Source organism: Mauremys mutica, chromosome 14, assembly GCF_020497125.1.
Source record: "Mauremys mutica isolate MM-2020 ecotype Southern chromosome 14, ASM2049712v1, whole genome shotgun sequence".
Lineage (NCBI taxonomy): Eukaryota > Metazoa > Chordata > Testudines > Geoemydidae > Mauremys > Mauremys mutica.
In genome coordinates this window covers 30,809,095-30,826,258 of record NC_059085.1, presented here as the reverse complement: position 1 = coordinate 30,826,258, position 17,164 = coordinate 30,809,095, and the positions used below count along the sequence as shown (strand labels likewise).

At 38.4% G+C, this 17,164-nt stretch overlaps 1 protein-coding gene across 1 annotated transcript in view; it reads right to left on the bottom strand.

Annotated features, from left to right (window-relative positions):
* The window catches only part of CDH11 (cadherin 11), a 102,774-nt gene that overhangs the window by 35,377 nt on the left and 50,233 nt on the right, over positions 1–17,164 (bottom strand). Inside the window, exon 2 of the mRNA XM_044987397.1 lies at positions 11,416–11,546. The gene's annotated coding sequence lies outside the window, so the exon portion shown is untranslated. The remainder of the gene's footprint in view (positions 1–11,415; positions 11,547–17,164) is intronic.

Sequence of the window (17,164 nt, the reverse complement as noted above, 5' to 3'; positions counted from 1 at the left end):
TCCTTCTTCTGTGGATGGGGTGACCTGTCAAGGTCCCTTCCAGTCCTACATTTCTCTGATTCTGTATGCACTTCGGGCAAACTCCTTTCCTTATTTCAACCTGCTGAAATGAATAGTTTTGAGGTACCTCCACTAGTTCATGAACTGCTAATTGAAACTGAACCAGCAGGAGTGCTGTTTGTAGCACTACCCTCTCTGAGGCCTGGTCTACACTACGGGGAGGGGGTCGAACTAAGGTACGCGACTTCAGCTACGCGAATTTCCTACCTGTCCAGACGCCGTGGGATCAAACTCCACGGCTCCCCCGTCGACTCCGCCACCGCCGTTTGCGGTGGTGGAGTTCCGGAGTCGATGGGAGCGCGTTCGGAGTTCGAACTATCGCGTCTAGATATAGTTCGAACTCCGAGAAATCGAACTCTCCACGTCGACCCGGCGGGTAAGTATGGACCTACGATTCTGCCATTAGAGGGCAGTTTTAACATTGCTGTGGGGAGTCCATTCAGACCATGGCAGTTAGAGAGTAGCTAGGGATGTGCTGAATCAGTGCTTAGCCTGCTATTCCCCAATTAGTGCCACCCACTTTGGGTCAGCTATAGGACTCCTAGTAGAGTAGAAGCCCTGGGCACCTTGCCTCCCCACACCATCTCTCAAAGAATCTTTCTGTAGTTGGGTTACTATGGTGGAAGCATAACTCAGTGGTGAATCTAATACAATACATAATACGATACAATATAAATGCCTTCCCATTAAAGACCAAGAGATAGCACAAACTCATCATTTTACTTGCATTTACTGTTTACCCTTATGTCTTGTCTACATGGGGGAAATTGACCAGAATAGCTATTCTAGCATAATTTTGGGAGAATAATGCCACTGTGTGAACATTCTATTCCAGAATAAAAGTGACTTTATTGAGATTTCAGTGAATTACTAGGAGTCCTTGTGATTCTCAGACACGTTTGCAGGAAGGACAAAGATGAGAGCTAAAATTCTAATGAAAGGACCTGCGGCTTTTCTCGACTTTCACTGAACGAGTACTGGAACCCAAACTTTGATTTCAGATTATGAATAGTGATTTTATACAAAATATTCTAAAGAAATATAATGTCAGAACAGAGGAGTATGTGAAGAGTCATCTCAGAAGTGCATGAAATGGAATAAGCATGGATTTAGGAATTCCTGAGCTGTAATGGTGGCTTTTCCATTGACTTGCTGGATGGCCTTTTTCAAATAACTTAGTTTCTTTATGTCTCAGTTTATCTTCTTTTAGTAGTTGGACAACTGTTTTAACTTAACTCACAAAGGTACTTGTGAAATTTGTTTCTCCTCAGCTGAGGAGAAAAAGCACTACAGAATTGCCTGCTTATAAGTTAATAAACACCATAAATTAAGTTTGTTCAAAAAGGTGTTTCAGGCCTTAAAGAGTATACAATGTACTCTACAGATGGTCAACTATATCAATTGGGATACAGAGAAAAACTGAGAAGTCTGTGTAAAAGAAGGAGCTTTGGGAGGGAGGATTTGGATACATTTAGAAGTATATAATCACATGGCAGACATGATGTAAAAGCTTAAATATATGGGAGATTCCCTAGACAGCTTTCACCAAGTCAGTGCAAGATGTTAGGGTTTATTCTGATTTTTACTTAATTTGTCAGCTGGAGTGTAAGTTTCTGTACTAAAAGACATAAGGACTGTCCTTAGAACTTTATGAACATGTGAGAATCAACAGTTAATTTTTCACAGAGATAAGACTGGCTATAGATGGGAGTATTTTGGGGACTTTCAGAATAGTGTCCATACAGTCAAATATTGTGCTAACTCTATGCCAATATGCAAGACAAAGGAAGCCACCAATTGTTGGGGTACCCAAAGGCAAACCAAAGTAGAATGGCTTGCAACTTCAATAGAAAACAGCTACATTCCACCAAACCATTTGGACTCAAGACTGTCTCTGGCTACATTTAGATGTGTATTGATATAGTTCTTTTAACCTGGCTTGTTCAATGTAGTCTCCACTATCACACTTCACTTCCTCAATCCTTAAAGATATCCCATAGTTTCTATGTAGGTAAGATATTCATTTATATTTATAATTCACATTTCCCAATCTATATATGTATATATTAGATATACAAGGTATAACTACTTCAGGTAGGAGCTCTGTGTAGTTCAAAAACCTGTATTACAAGATAAAAGATATTATCTCACCTACCTTTTCTATCTAAAATATACAGATTTATACAGCTATATAACTTCACATTTCACCTGGAATGGTCTCTTGCAACGTGTTAACTCCTTATCTGTTCAAACTTTTATTTAGCTTTGAAACCATTGTACCCTTCCCAGACCTGAAGAAGAGCTCTGTGCAAGCTCAAAAGCTTGTCTCTTTCACCACCAGAAGTTAGTCCCCGCTCCCCCCCACTCCCCCCAAAAAAAGATAAAAAGATTTCCTCACCCATCTTATCTTTTTAATAGCCTGGGACCAACATGGCTGCAACATCACTACTATCTATATTTTAGATAGACTTAATATACACATATGTACATGTACCTCATACAACCTTCTTTACCTAGAGATAAATAGACCAAGATACTCTTTTCATCCGTAAAACAAATTGACTCAAATGTATGATGTTGGAACAATGAGGATGCACAAGTAAGTGTTCACTTGCCCACCCATTAAGCAGGCCTTAATTAAACAGTGTAAAAATAATTGTTTTTCCACCAGCAAATTATGCTTGTTAAAATTTCACAGCTCAGTTTTATACCTTAGAGATACAATAGTAATTCTACGTCATCAGAACAAACGACATTGCTGTAGACTGTCCACAATCTCATGTACTTTAGAGAAAGCAGATTCTGTATTTGAACGCAATAAGTGAATGTGAGGGATGCAAATAAAGTGAATAGTATGATATCTTATATTTATACTTTTGATGTTTTCTCATTTACGCAGATTCTGAAACCCACTGTCTTCAGAGGGACTCCTCATACAATTCTATTCATGAGTAACTTTATCAGAGTCTGTCTCCTCAGTGACTTTATTTCCCCCCAAAGCAATACACAGAAATATTTTAATGAAGTAACTGTTATTAAAGTGACCTACACTGCAGGTTCATGACAATGGTACATGCTAATTCTGCCATAACGAATCTTTCTTAGGGCCCAGTTCTGTAGCCCCTCAACATTTAAATGAGAGTTTAACCTGAGTAAGAAAAGGGCCACCAAAGAGCACATATGAAGATATCCTAACAGCACTGGGCATTTTCTACACTTTTTTTTAATACAGCGTTAAAAGAAATGTTCTTTTTTCTATTCTCTACTGATAAGTTTCTCTATTAAAATATTTTTGTATTTCTTCTACATTTATTAAACAAGAACGCATCTTTTAAATAATCATAACTTGCTAAAGGGATATAATTGAATAAGAGAGGGACTCAGCAGCTCAAGTAAAGTCCATTGCAGGCCCCTTGAATACTGTATTGTTTTGTTTATGCTGCAAGAATGCAGCAGAGCAGCACTAACTGCTGGGCTATTGGGTGTGCAGTGATAGAGCTAACAAAGACTCTGTTGTGCTATCCTTGGAACAATTTGTGCATTGTGATTCATCAAAAGAAAGGGAGCCTCCTGGAATAGTGTTTTTCTCTCCTGTGTTTTTAGGTAGGAGAGAAAGGAGCAGTAGCCCCTGTGAAAATTTAAAAAAACCAACAAAGTAGCAAGATTTGCAGTTAGCATCTCACCCCTGAACGTGGAAATCAACAAAAGAACAGTGTGCCCCAAATGAGATTATTTGCACAACACTAACAAACTGACAAATATAGGGATTTTTTTTCCTTGTTTCCAAGTTAATTCAGTTCTAGTAATCTTAGGTGACACCTGTAACTATAGTAGGCAGAACTCAGAGAGAAGAGTAACTTTTTTATTTTTATTTTTTTAGCTGGCAGTATATCTGTTTGGTTCACTATAACCCCAAACAACATATACAATTAATAAATAATACTCATAATCATAGTAAAGGTTGATCTTATCCCATTCAAACAAATCAGGTTGGCTAGGAGGCCTCTCAGTAATCCTTCTTGTTGGAGCCTGTGCGCAGTCATGGTACCAGACACAAGAGAGGAGAAGCAGAAATACATGGCTTTCCACCAGAAATCATTTGTCTCCAGTATCAGAGAGTGTGGTTACAAATGATCTCTTCTGATAATTATGTTGTCTTTGGAAGGGTGGGGGTGGCAGTGGTTCCAGCCAATACTCATGGCAGAGCCCACCAGCCATCTGCCCCACACAGAAGGCACACACCACCTCATGGATAATTTGTTAATCTCACTTAACAACCTTTTTATAGATTACACATTCCTATATTTCATTTTCAACACAAATTAGGCTCAATTTCTTGGGCCCTTCCAAAATCCAACTGCCTTCAGTAGAAGATTGTGTCCCTTAACCTAAAATGACAGTCAATGTATCATAGAATCTATATTATGTGAAATTTCCTTTGAAAATGGAGTTCACAGCACTGCTGTGACAACACTCATTTATTCCTATTGAAATATATTTCTACTGCACTGGCCAATGAGTGAGGGGATGGAGCCATGACTGAGCCTATTCCCTTCCCACTTGCTCTGGGTGTTCACAGGGGATCATCCAATTAACAGTTTAGCTCTTCTTGGTTAATATATTCACTTCCAACATACATTATGTTTATTATTGTGTTTTCAAAGTTTAATGAAATATGTAATTTCTATTAGGGTAAAAGCTACATATTAGTCTTTTGTAGAAGTTCCAAAATACTACTTTTATGGACCTTTCAGGTATCTCAGACATACAGCTTTTTCTTGCAAAGGACTAGATGGACAGGCTTTGCCTAAAACCTTGGAACAAACCTTCATTTATGAGCTAGGGGAATCATTTTTATCCCACTACATGAATTCAGTGGGCTGCCACAGGCCAGTCATCATCTGTTATTGTTTCCCTGCAACCCTTGTGCTATTAATTTTTCTTTTTAATGAACTGTCCAGTCTAGTTTAGCTATGGGAACTATGATGGAGCTGCAGTATAAATGGTTTATGTCGTGCCTTTGTCAAAAACCTTTTCCCTACAGCACTAGAATATAATTGAAAAGCCGTTTCAAAATAAAATAGCTGAATGGTTGCAAATGCAGGTTGTCAAGAATCAAGTGGGAAAATCCTATTTCAGAAATGCATTCTATTAGATTTTACCAATCCCTGAAATGTATGATTTACAAATTAGTAAGACTGCAAATATCACGGGGTTTGTAAGGTCTATTAGTGTGTATTTCTGAAAGATTCCTGAATATATTTTAAAGAAGTTGTTCTTTAACTATGACTAACAATGCAATAATTGGTCTTGGTAAATGTCTCAAGTGAATTAAATGTACATGCAGTACAGTGTGTAGTGTTCTTTCTAATATGAAGCAAAGTTTCATGCTTGAGGCAGCAAATTAGCTTCTAGGAGCAATTCAAGGTATTGTTTATTATCTATGAAGCCCTAAATGGCTGAGGACATGGCAGACTCTGAGAAATCATCCCTCTCTATGCCCTACCACAGCAGTTATGATTGGATGGGACATATTTCTACTGAGAGTCCCTGGGCCTGAGCTTTTGGGGACTAAGTGCAATCTTGGTGATAAGGAGGGGCTGCTCTATGCTTTAGAAATCACTTCTAGCAGTCTCTTAGACCACATGACTTCCTCCCTTTAGGACATGGTGCAAGATGCATAGCTTTCATTTCATTTTTCTTTGATCATATTTTTCTAGTTCATGGATGGCTTGGAGCAGTATTTCTTTATTATCTAGTCTTGGGTAATATTAATAGTATCAGTATATCATGCATGTGTTTCACTATATAATGACATCATTTATTTCTTGAAACTATCCATTGTTGAAATCTGAAAGGGACCATTATGGAAACATTAGTTTGCCAATAGTAAAGGCTGAAGTTAGCTTTTTCCAATAAACTATGTAATGAAATAAGTAGGCTTGGTTGAAAACTTTCCATAGAAACATTTTTGACAGAAAATTTGATTTCTGATTAAACAAGGTTTGTTTGTTTTTTATAAAAAGTGTTTGTTTTCTGTACACTTTGATTTTTTTTGTCAAAAATAAAATAAATGCCCCAAAAAAGAGTTTTCATTTTTTTTGTCTGAAAAACAAATATTTTGACTTGGATATGCTGCTGTGCAGCCTGATGGGCAGAAGAGTTTAGTTGCCCCATGTCCCCATTCTCCCTGAGGGGTCAGGCTCCTTACCTGGACTTCATTTCCTATGAAGCATTGTGGGTTCCCTCTTTGACTCAGCCACCGCAATGCATCATGGTAGTCCTATGCTTGCAGTGCATAATAGGAGATGATGTCCAATCAGGGATCCCAGCCCAGAAGACACTGGGAACATGACACATGCAAAACTATAACTCACAGAAGGCACTGCGGCTGCTCAGGCAGATGCTGAGATCAGTTTTGAAATGATTTGAAACAAACTGTTTAGTTTCTGGTCAACCTGACCTAAAGTTAAATATTTTGATTTAATTTTTTCAACAGAAAATCTAAAAATGTGGGGCGAAACCAACATTTCACTGTGGAAAATATCAATGTAACAGAAATAACATTTTCCATCTAAAAAAAAAAAATAACATTCACAGAAAAATCTCACCCAGCCCTAGTAGGAGTTAACATGATTGTGAGAAACAATGTAATGTGAACATATTTTCTTCTCACCATGTTTTTTGCGGTTTTGCTTCACATAGAAAAATTATGCTACTGATATTTTCTTTCGTAATGCTTCAAACAAGATAAATAAATTGTCCCATATCCCTTTTAGCTGTATTTCCAAAGACGTTACTTTAGCCCAAGCAACGCCTATGTCAGTGTTTGCACATTTAGATCCCAACTTGTCAAACAGTGCATGCACATTGGAATTGGCATAAACCAATTTATGCTTTTGAAAACCTGGTCAATAGGCCTTGCTCCAGCAAGACTTTTTCATGTGTGTTGAACTGTAAGGGGGGAGGGGAGGAGGGCATGGATCAGCATTCATATCATACTCCCAGTCAATACCAAGCCCAGAGGATGAAATTTGGTGATGAATGCTGATCATGTGCCACCTGAGGCATATTGTGCATATGCTAAGAAGCACGTGAGCAGTTCCAATGAAGTCAACTGGACTATTTGCATGACTTAAGTTACTAATGTCCTTCGATGTTTTATTGGATCATACCCTTAATATACAACTGAAGTCACCTAATTCTGCCTAAATGACAAGTATTTATGTAATTGAGATTTTTCTTTATATACTGAATATAGATGACTACATTTGGACAGCGTGTGTCTAAATATGTGCTGGATATATTAACGGATATATCTTTGCCTTTGTGTTAGAGGGTTCTGTAGACTCTTACTTAAATACTCCAAACACGGCAGCTCAGAATATTGAACTAGACTCCCTAGACTTGACTCATGAGAATTCATAAAGAAAGGTTTATGAAAACTATGTAAATTACTGTTACATTAAAAAACAGAAGGGTAAACATGGGATTTTCTTGTGTGTAATGTGAAGCAGATTGTGAGAGGCACAGTGTATTATGTATGAATACGTTAGGTCACATTCAAATTTGCTAACACTTATGAGAGGGTGAACAGTTTAAATATCTGAAATCTGGCCTTTTTATCATGTGGCACTCGTACCAAAAAGATGTGAAACTATTTTCTGACAAGATCATACGTTTGGAACCCTCTGTTTTTTTCCTGTCACAGTCTACAGTTTACAATACATATGAGCACTAAAAAGATGTATATGTGACCTGCCTGCTTTATATTAGAACAGTGAATTCATAAATATAGTGGGGGTACTGAATTTTTTTCTATCAGTGTGAGAGATACTATTGGTTTTACCAATATTCTCCATTTGGGGCATGAAAGAATCCCAGTGAATTCAGTGAACACAGGTTAGGGCCTTTAATTTCAGGAAATTATTCTCAAACTAATTTAATCTTCCCTTCAAAAGGAAAGGAACATTTCAAGTGTGTCCACTGCCCTCTCTCTTTGAAATGTGAGTGCATAATTCCAATTAATGACATGCAAAAATGAACAGGAAAATCTATAGCCAATAGAACCAAACCAAGCAACACCAATGGCAACTAGTCAGGACTCTGGAAGATGCATCTGAATTACACACAGATTTACATAACCACAAGATACGTGCATAGCCATAATGAATGTGGCACAGAAGACCCTACAGTTTCTCAATATGTGCAGAGGAGTCCACGATACTGGAAAAATACTCCAGTGTCACGTATGATGGCTTTAGGGCAGCTTTCTGATGGAAGGCTGACACAAAACTGCCCTAAGAAATCAGAGAATTTGGTACAAGATATAGACATACAGTAGAATCCCATTTATCCAACACTCCATTATCTGGCTCTGTGTATTAACCGAAGAACCAGTGTACCCAGGTCCAAAAGCAGGTGATCTCGCCTGTGGCAACTACATAGCGTTGCAGCATCACACTTTCCCATTCTCCGGACTATCTGAATTTTTGATTATCCAGTCTGTTCCCGGTCCCAATTAGATTGGATAAGTGGGACTCCGTAGTATTTAAAATGATGACATAAACATAATGAGAGCCCCCAACCTCACAATGGAGTTGTGAAGATTCATTAGTTCATTTTTGTAGGGTCTTTGGAATATGCTGCTCCCTGGGCAGCTCTTACCACTACCTGGCTCTGGCTTCTGGTCTGTCTAGGGGGCTGGGCCTCAGGGGGAAGACGAGGAGCAGGGCCATGAAAGGGGCAGGATCCTGCATGTGTCCCGATTTTGCATTTTTAAAAGGTGGTCACCCTAACTGATTTGCAGAGCAGAAGAGGAAAGCCAGTCCCCAGGCAGAGTGGGCCAGGTCTGCATTATGTGACTACACTGATTACAGCTCCAGTTTGCTGCTTTGTTTCAATAATCATAATTGTACATGCATATTTTACCTTGGTTACTGTTAATGATTTAGATCAGTGTTTCCCAAACTGGGATCACCGCTTGAACAGGGAAAGCCCCTGGCGGGCCAGGCTGGTTTGTTTACCTGCCGCGTTCGCAGGTCCGGCTGATCACGGCTCCCACTGCCCGCGTTTTGCTGCTTCAGGCCAATGGGAGCTGCTGGAAGCTGCATGGGCCGGGGGACGTACTGGCCACCGCATCCATTGGCCTGCAGCAGCGAATGGCGGCCACTGTGAGCTGTGATCAGCCAAACCTGCGAAAGCGGCAGATAAACAAACTGGCCCGGCCCACCAGGGGCTTTCCCTGCACAAGCGGCCTCCCAAGTTTGGGAAACACTGATTTAGATACTGCATTTCTGAATAGACGCAGCAGGAGTGAAATTATTTAAGAAAAAAATCCTCCAAAATGAAACAGAGAATTTAAGAACTATCTGGACACATGGGTTTACATGACAATCAACAAAAGCTGTGTTTGTTCATTCTCTTTGCAGCTCCCTTTACAGAGAGACAATGCAAAGACCTTACAGTGGACATCCTAAAATCACGGTGCAGGAAGTCTTTCATAAATGATAACATCTCTAACTTCCCCTAACTCTGAAATGGAAAAGCACTTAGCGAAACCAATGGGGCAGCTTTCAGTGTAAGATATTGCTTAATTTGAGTTAATTTAGATTTGGGCCCCACATTAGCAGTTCTAAGTTTCATCTTTACTTTTCCCAAGCACACGTGGCTGGCGTTTTGTCCCCATCCAAGACTGTTATTAAAATAAAATCTGCTTGTGAGTGTAGCTCTGAGCCAAGAATGAAAAGAGCAGGGCTAGGCCTAGACTAGTCTAAGAAGCCAGAAATGAGAAGTGGTGCCAAACTGAAAAGAAAGCAGATTAGGCTTTATTCAGAACCTTAGTGATGTGAACACTAAAGTTAAGCTACTGGCATAAATGTGCATAGAGAGCCCAATCTGCCTTCCCACTAAATCAGTGGCCTACCTCCCACTGATGAGCAGGGGAGAAGATTCGGGCCCGTAATTAAGACAAGGTTGGGGGTTTTGTTTGTTTGGTGGTGGTGGTTTTTGCATGCATGCAAATCATGCAGCCCTTACTCAGGCTAAACTCTAACTTCACTAGGAATTTTGCCTGACTAAGTACTGAGTCTGGATGGCAACATTTGGCCATTGAGTTTTAATGAATAAGAAAATAAGAAGTGTGTTAGACAAATATATAGAATAGCTTCTTCCTAGTTTGAAGGTGAAGAGTCCTATAAATTTCCTAAAGAAATTAAGTGGAGTGGTGTCAGTTTAACAGTTGAAACCATTCTATTGCAACTTCATACTAATTGCTGCAGTCTACACCTAAATGACTCAGCAAATGTTGGACATGCACATCCATGTAGCTGTTCATAAGGATATTGTAGTGTTTAGCCCATTTGGCTGCCAAAAATTAGATCATCATCATTCAAGGACATTTCCACAGAAATGAAGTATCTGTCAAGCAGGACTTCAGTGTACTGAATATAAAAATATGTAAATTAATCAGATAGCTTCAGAGCTTTAATGTCACAGTCTTGTAGACTTTTTATAAACATCACAATTCAAAAGGGATCTTACATCTGATGCTGCTATAAATGACACTATTTATCTGTTATTTATTACTGATTTGATAATTGATCCATTACAGAAGATAATGGATATTTCTGTCTAAGAATTCTCACCTCTGAGGAATCCCTTGTTTCATTGGTAGATCAGAAAAGCAGAGGTTAAAGGCTGATAATAAAATTATGGAGGAAGAATAATAGAACAATTTTTTGAAGTCTGAGGTTTACCCCTATCACCCTGTCTCCACATTTTCAGCAGCATTTTTCAGTTAAGCCTCACAGTGAACAACAAAACCTTTTGCAGCACAAGTATGAATGGCTGTTTCAAGATTAGTGACATTACATGAAATGGTACAGGTGAAAAATAAATACAGAAGTTGCTCATCCATGCAGACTTAGAAAAACAGCAACACAGAGCCCATTTTTGGATTAATGTAATATGGTTACTCTCATTGTTTTGGAAAATTCCTGACTACAGCTTACCCCAACCCTTTCAGTGCTAAATTCGTTTGTGTGTGTCCTTAAGAAGAGCTATGATGTTATAAACATAAATGAGCATGATCTGAATAGTGCAGCTTGTCAAACAGTGTGTTACAGGATAAACACAGGAAGATGCTCAGTGTCCTAAGGCACCAGCTCTCTGAGTGGCACTGAAGACCAGTGGACCCACCCTATGAAAACTTTGAGAAAATCTGGGAACAAATTGGCTTAAACAAGAGGTTACTAATTGTTGACATGCCACAGTGTATCTATGGAGCAACAGAAAGAGAGCAACATATACCTAAATTGTCAATTATAAGCTCATGAAGTCAGACGTCTTACTCACCTTCACCCACTGGAAACTTGTTGCCAATTTACGTAACATATTCCACCCATTTGAATGGCCACTTAATGAGTCTGTGTTGACAATGCAGATTAAAGTTTTGTGCTGCCACGTATCCGATATTTCAGCTCTTGCTGCAAAGAATGAAAAGTTCATTTGAAATCAAATGCAACATTACAGTCACAATAACAGGGGGAAAACAAACAAGGAAACAACAAATGCTAACTTTATGTTACCCCAACAGCTCAATGGGATTTTGGAGACAGAAGAATATCTATAGGCCGGGATAGAATTTACAAGTAACTTTTACCCATATAGACCTATTATTGGAAGAATGTTCCCATAATTAAAGTGCTGGAGGCCATGTCAATATCCCTTCACATCTTTCTCTCTACCTCCTAGACAAATATAATCTCATGAAAGAAAATATGCTCTGGGAACATTATCCAGAGCGAGACACTTGTATGGGGGAAAAAAACAACAACCCAGCTACAGTCACATGTCAGGTATCATCAGCCAACAAGATGTGCTTCCAGCATTTCTAAGTGCATATTACAAATCAGATAGTTTAGAATTGTGACAGAATAAGGAAAAGGGGAAACTGTCTCTAGAGTAGTAGAACTATATGTCCATGATAAGAGTTACAGTTGTATTGGGAATGTGAAAATTGGCAGAGGGTGGCTCTCCTGTTTTGCAGGTTTATGGAGCACATCTTTCCTTGGGTCGGTGGTCCTGGGAGGTTCCTTCATACAACAAGAAAATTAACTTTATTTTCAGGCCTATAAACCACATTATTTTATAATGTGTACTTTGCAAAATGTATATTTTGTTTCTACTAAATTTCCAAGCCTACAGGTTATCTTCTTGTTGCTGCTATATACTTAGGCTTGTCAGAATTCCACTTTTTAAAAATAAATTTGACAGAATATTTTGATGTTTATTTTTAAGCATTTTTTTCTATTTTTATTTATTTAAATTTTCACAGTTGAAGAAAATTATGGGAGGGTCAGACCTTAATTATGTAATGACAGCAGACATTGAGATTCAAAAAGTTTTATAACTTAAAACACAAATTATGAATATCATGTCAAAATATATAAATATCCTTAAATCAAACTAAGTTCTCAAGCTGCATTCTTCCTTCTTTGTCTATCTTTATATTCTGATTATTATTGAAGGAAATACTTTTTTGCTGGTTTATGTGTGTGTACTTTGAAATTGACGTTTACCAAAATTTACCTATAAAAAATTAATCCTTCCAAGCATACACACACACACACACACATACATATAGATGGAAGCATAGCCTGGTATTTAAAACCAGTTATTTTCAGCTACTTCCCTTTCCACTTTACAGTTTACATTTATAAGGAACAAGTAATCACAAAGTGAAGGAAGGCACGAATATTCCTGTTCTAACACTTAATAACTAAATAGGAGCAATAAAAGTAGCTGGGAATTAAAAACCAAAACCAAAACAGGAGTTTACAGACCTAAGCCATTCTAAAGGTGCTATAAAATTTATTCACTACAGACACATACAGTCTCAGGCACCTAAAAGAGCTCCTCAGGGTTTTCAGTTGAATAATTGAAGGATTCCACAATGTTCGCCCTTTTTTTTCTCTTGGAAGGCGATGCATCAGCCTTCTCCTAAGGGCACTCATCACACACAGTTTTTTCCTAACATTTCTTCTACTCCTTGGAGAGTTAAAATGCACCTCCTGAACTCAGTGAGCACAGCTTATGGTGTCCGTCTCTAAACTCAGAGGTTTCACCCATTTGTTCTAAAGTCCAATGCACAATTGGACTGGACTTTTGGGCCCAATTATCCTGGTTTAAATAAATAGAATTAAAATTGGGATTTGTGTTCCTGAAATATATCTGTAGGTCACCTTTTGAGCAGCCAGCTGGAACTGCCTTGCACTGTGGTGTTTATGTTGAAGGAGACACAATTTAATATTAAATGCAGTAATTGTTATGGTCCTTAATTTGTATGCGCTCTGGAAAATTTCTCAGATTAGGCCCCATATCTTTCACCTACATCAAATGATGAAACTAACCAAGATGATGGAGGATGATTACATTAGTTTACAATGGAAAGCTACTCGTACAAGAAATATTTCAATGTCCCTCAACAGAATCTGCCCTCAACAGAATATGAATGCTGCCTTTTTATCCAGCAAGCACCTACAGTCTGATTCAGCAGTATTCTAGATATTTATGGCTGTGTGTATACACCTGTTGACTGATATCTGCAGTATGCTACTTACCATCTGGCTGGAACAGGAGAGAATAGCAGAGGTATCTTCCTCAAGTTTTCCATAAAATTCTATAAACCTGTTTTGAATTTTTTTAAATATCTTGTTTACCTCTTTCAGTAAAATTTACATTAAAATTATCAAAGCCTCATAATAGCACTTTACAATTATTAAATATTAAACTAGTACTAAAGTAGGGCTCCATCCTTCAAAGGGATCCAACCAAGGCTTCCTTACACTCATGTAGAATCCCAGTGAAGTCAGTGGGACTCCACACACATATCAATGTCCAACCACACAGACAGGTTGGTTGCATCATCATCATCATCATGTTCCTATTACGCTAGGGCCTTAAACAGGAGTTAGATAAAACACCCACATTACAGAGAATGAACACATGATTATTACTCCATTACTCAGTGACTATTACTAAGAGATGATCAAAGGGTGCTGCATCTTATATTCTCAAAGCTTCTGTTATGCAGTTGGTAATAATTATTAAGTATTTCAGTGTGAGATAATAACTCTGTTATTCCAGTGCACGCTGACTATAATAAATGGGATAGCACAGATATAATGTGGGGAGTAGAATGACCCTGTGTGTCCCCAACAAGCTGAATTACTCATTAGAAAACTAAGTTCCCATTTCTACAAGAATACAATTTTCTGCTTCTATGGTTCAAACCTTTTCTTTCCTTGTCTTTACAGACTTCAGTTTGCTAAATATTTAAATAATAAAATAAGTGTAATATAATTGTGATCAGGGGCGGCTGTAGACATTTCGCCACCCCAAGCACGGCGGCATGCCGCGGGGGGCACTCTGCCGGTCGCCGGTCCCACGGCTCCGGTGGACCAGCGGACCCTCCACAGGCATGCCGCCGAAGGCACCCTGCCTGCCGCCCTCCCGGCGACCGGCAGAGCGCCCCCCGCGGCATGCCGTCCCAAGCACGCGCTTGGCGTGCTGGGGCCTGGAGCCGCCAGTGATTGTGATCCATTAATAGAGGTTTCTCTTTTTTGTAAAGCAACTGAAATATTTTGTGTAGAGGACTCAGCATTAAAACTAAATGAAATGAATTGCTCACATGCTGTTTTTCCTGTGAATATTTTATATTTGTGGTGAAAATAATACATTGGTTCAGGAGCTGCATTTTACCCTAGGATTATGAGCACTGCTGAGGAAGATGGCCTCTGTGCTCTCCAGACCTGGCTGGCTAAATGCTGGGCCAGTCTCCTGATGTACCTCAAAGAAGCCTAAATGTTACTCTAAATTACACTACCTGCTAATGGCCCAAGGTGGTGATAGGGCAGTCAGGGATCCATGGAGTTTAGCCTTCTGTGCCAGCAGTATGGAAGCAGATGGGGGGCGGGAAGGCAGCAGGGTCCCTCTATAATGAAGTAAGTCTTTGTGCCTCGCTATTCTGGCTTTAAGTCCAGAATATGCAGCAAAGACCAGGCACACCACATCCCAGGTTCTGGGCAATTGTATTCCATCCACAGAGTAGCCAGAATGTATTCGCAACCGGTAAGAGTTTTGCCAATATTGTACTTGAATGAGTATTTCAAATATAGTGCATGTACATGGGGGTTCCTTTTGATTATTAAAGGAGCCCATGCAAGTCTGCCAGCTCTGCAAAGCATTGAACACTTCCCTGGAGATGCAGAGAGCCCTTAACTCTGAATGGTCAGCAGCTCATAGGATCAGGCCCTAAGTAGGCTATACTTTTCAAAAGATGTTGCCACATAGAGCTACAATGGATAAAAAAACATAGCTATTTGGATCATGGCTAGGTGGTGATAGGAGATTATACTGAGGCTCATGCTTCTGATACCCACCAGATACTTTAACAGCCCCTTAGGCTGCTACCAATGAACACTCCTAGGAAGTCAGACTAGATTGCATTCTATCTTCATTATCCAAGTACCCAAAAATTAAATGAAAACTTTTAGGAAAATTATTACAAAATACTCTATAATGTGTGTTAATATGATTACAAACATGTTTCTAAATATCAGAGCTGGGTAAATAATGCAAAAACACTATGAATATTCATTGGGATTTTAAAATAAATTTCCTTCAGCTATGTTTGCATTCTCCTTTTGTGTTTGCTTTCCGACCACAGTAGAGCAATCAAATTTTACTGGCAAAAAAATGTTAGAGCTAATTTAAGTTGCATGCACGTGTTCATGGATAACAAATTTTGCACTCGCATAAATATTCACACCAGAAATGCTTCTCACTAATCCCATCAGAGAACAGAAATAAAAACATGCAACTCATCTGGCCAATCACAACTTTGGTAACCAACTCAACTTACAGTTTCAGATATTTATGATCAATCTATAGATTTAAAAAATTGGAAAACATGTTCACCAACTAAATTCAAATTATGAATAAATCCTAGGAAAGCACAATCTGCTCATGGATATTTTGCAAACAGAATAAGTTAAATTAATTAATTATTGTAAAAATATTCACTAGAGCTCTAAATAATTATATGATAGAAAACAAATGTAAGCTATGGATGATGCTATATAGTGAGCAATCATTCAATAACTAATATGCTAAAAGCTTGATTCATGAAAATGCATTATGTAGACAAGCTGTTTATTGTGAAGTACATATCACACTCTTTAAATACATGGGGTTTTTTTACAAATAAAGTTCTTGTCTTTGCATTTGTGTTTAAATTACACAAAAATGAAGCACAGAAAAGGAATAACATTGGAAAGGGACTAAATTATTCCATTTTGATAATTTGCTAATATGGCTCAAAATGTACACGGCTGCCTTTATAGGACCAAAGCAGTGCCCAGGTAAGGTTATCTTGCATTTTGGAAGATCTGTATCCATGGAGTTGGAAGTGCATGGGTTTCAGTCTCGGCACACAGTTACACACCTGCATGTCATCAATTTTTAAAACCTAGTTTTTATTTTATATAGGGTGAATAGAGTTGGGATTCAAAACCCTCCTATATACAAGATAGTTTAACTGTCAAACAAGAGCTCCATTACCAGTAACACAGCATTTATGCAGGGTACATGGGTTTCAAATCAATATTTCTTACTAATACCGATCATTCTGTGTAGCAAATAGCAAGTAAATCTGCATTTTCACCTCAGGGAAGGAATGAGAAACACTATGATCAATGTTTTTCATGACAAAATGATGGAAAGCAACTGTACAGTTCTCATCTAGAATATCAGTATAAAAAGCACAGAGCATAGCTTATTTTAGTAATCTTTATATGTATGCAACAGGCATTACCTATATTTCTTGATATATTTGTATTTGTTATTTTTTCCATTGTAAACATTTTAGCTACATTGCTACATTGTTTTCCAACAGAATATTCAAGATCTGCAGTTTATAGGAAAAATCAAACAAAAAAACAAAACCAACCACCCCAAATAAATAAAGAAAAAGGCCCACTAATGCATTGGAAAAAAACTGCTGTATTTACAGAATATTGTGTTCAAAGTCCAATTATAATTA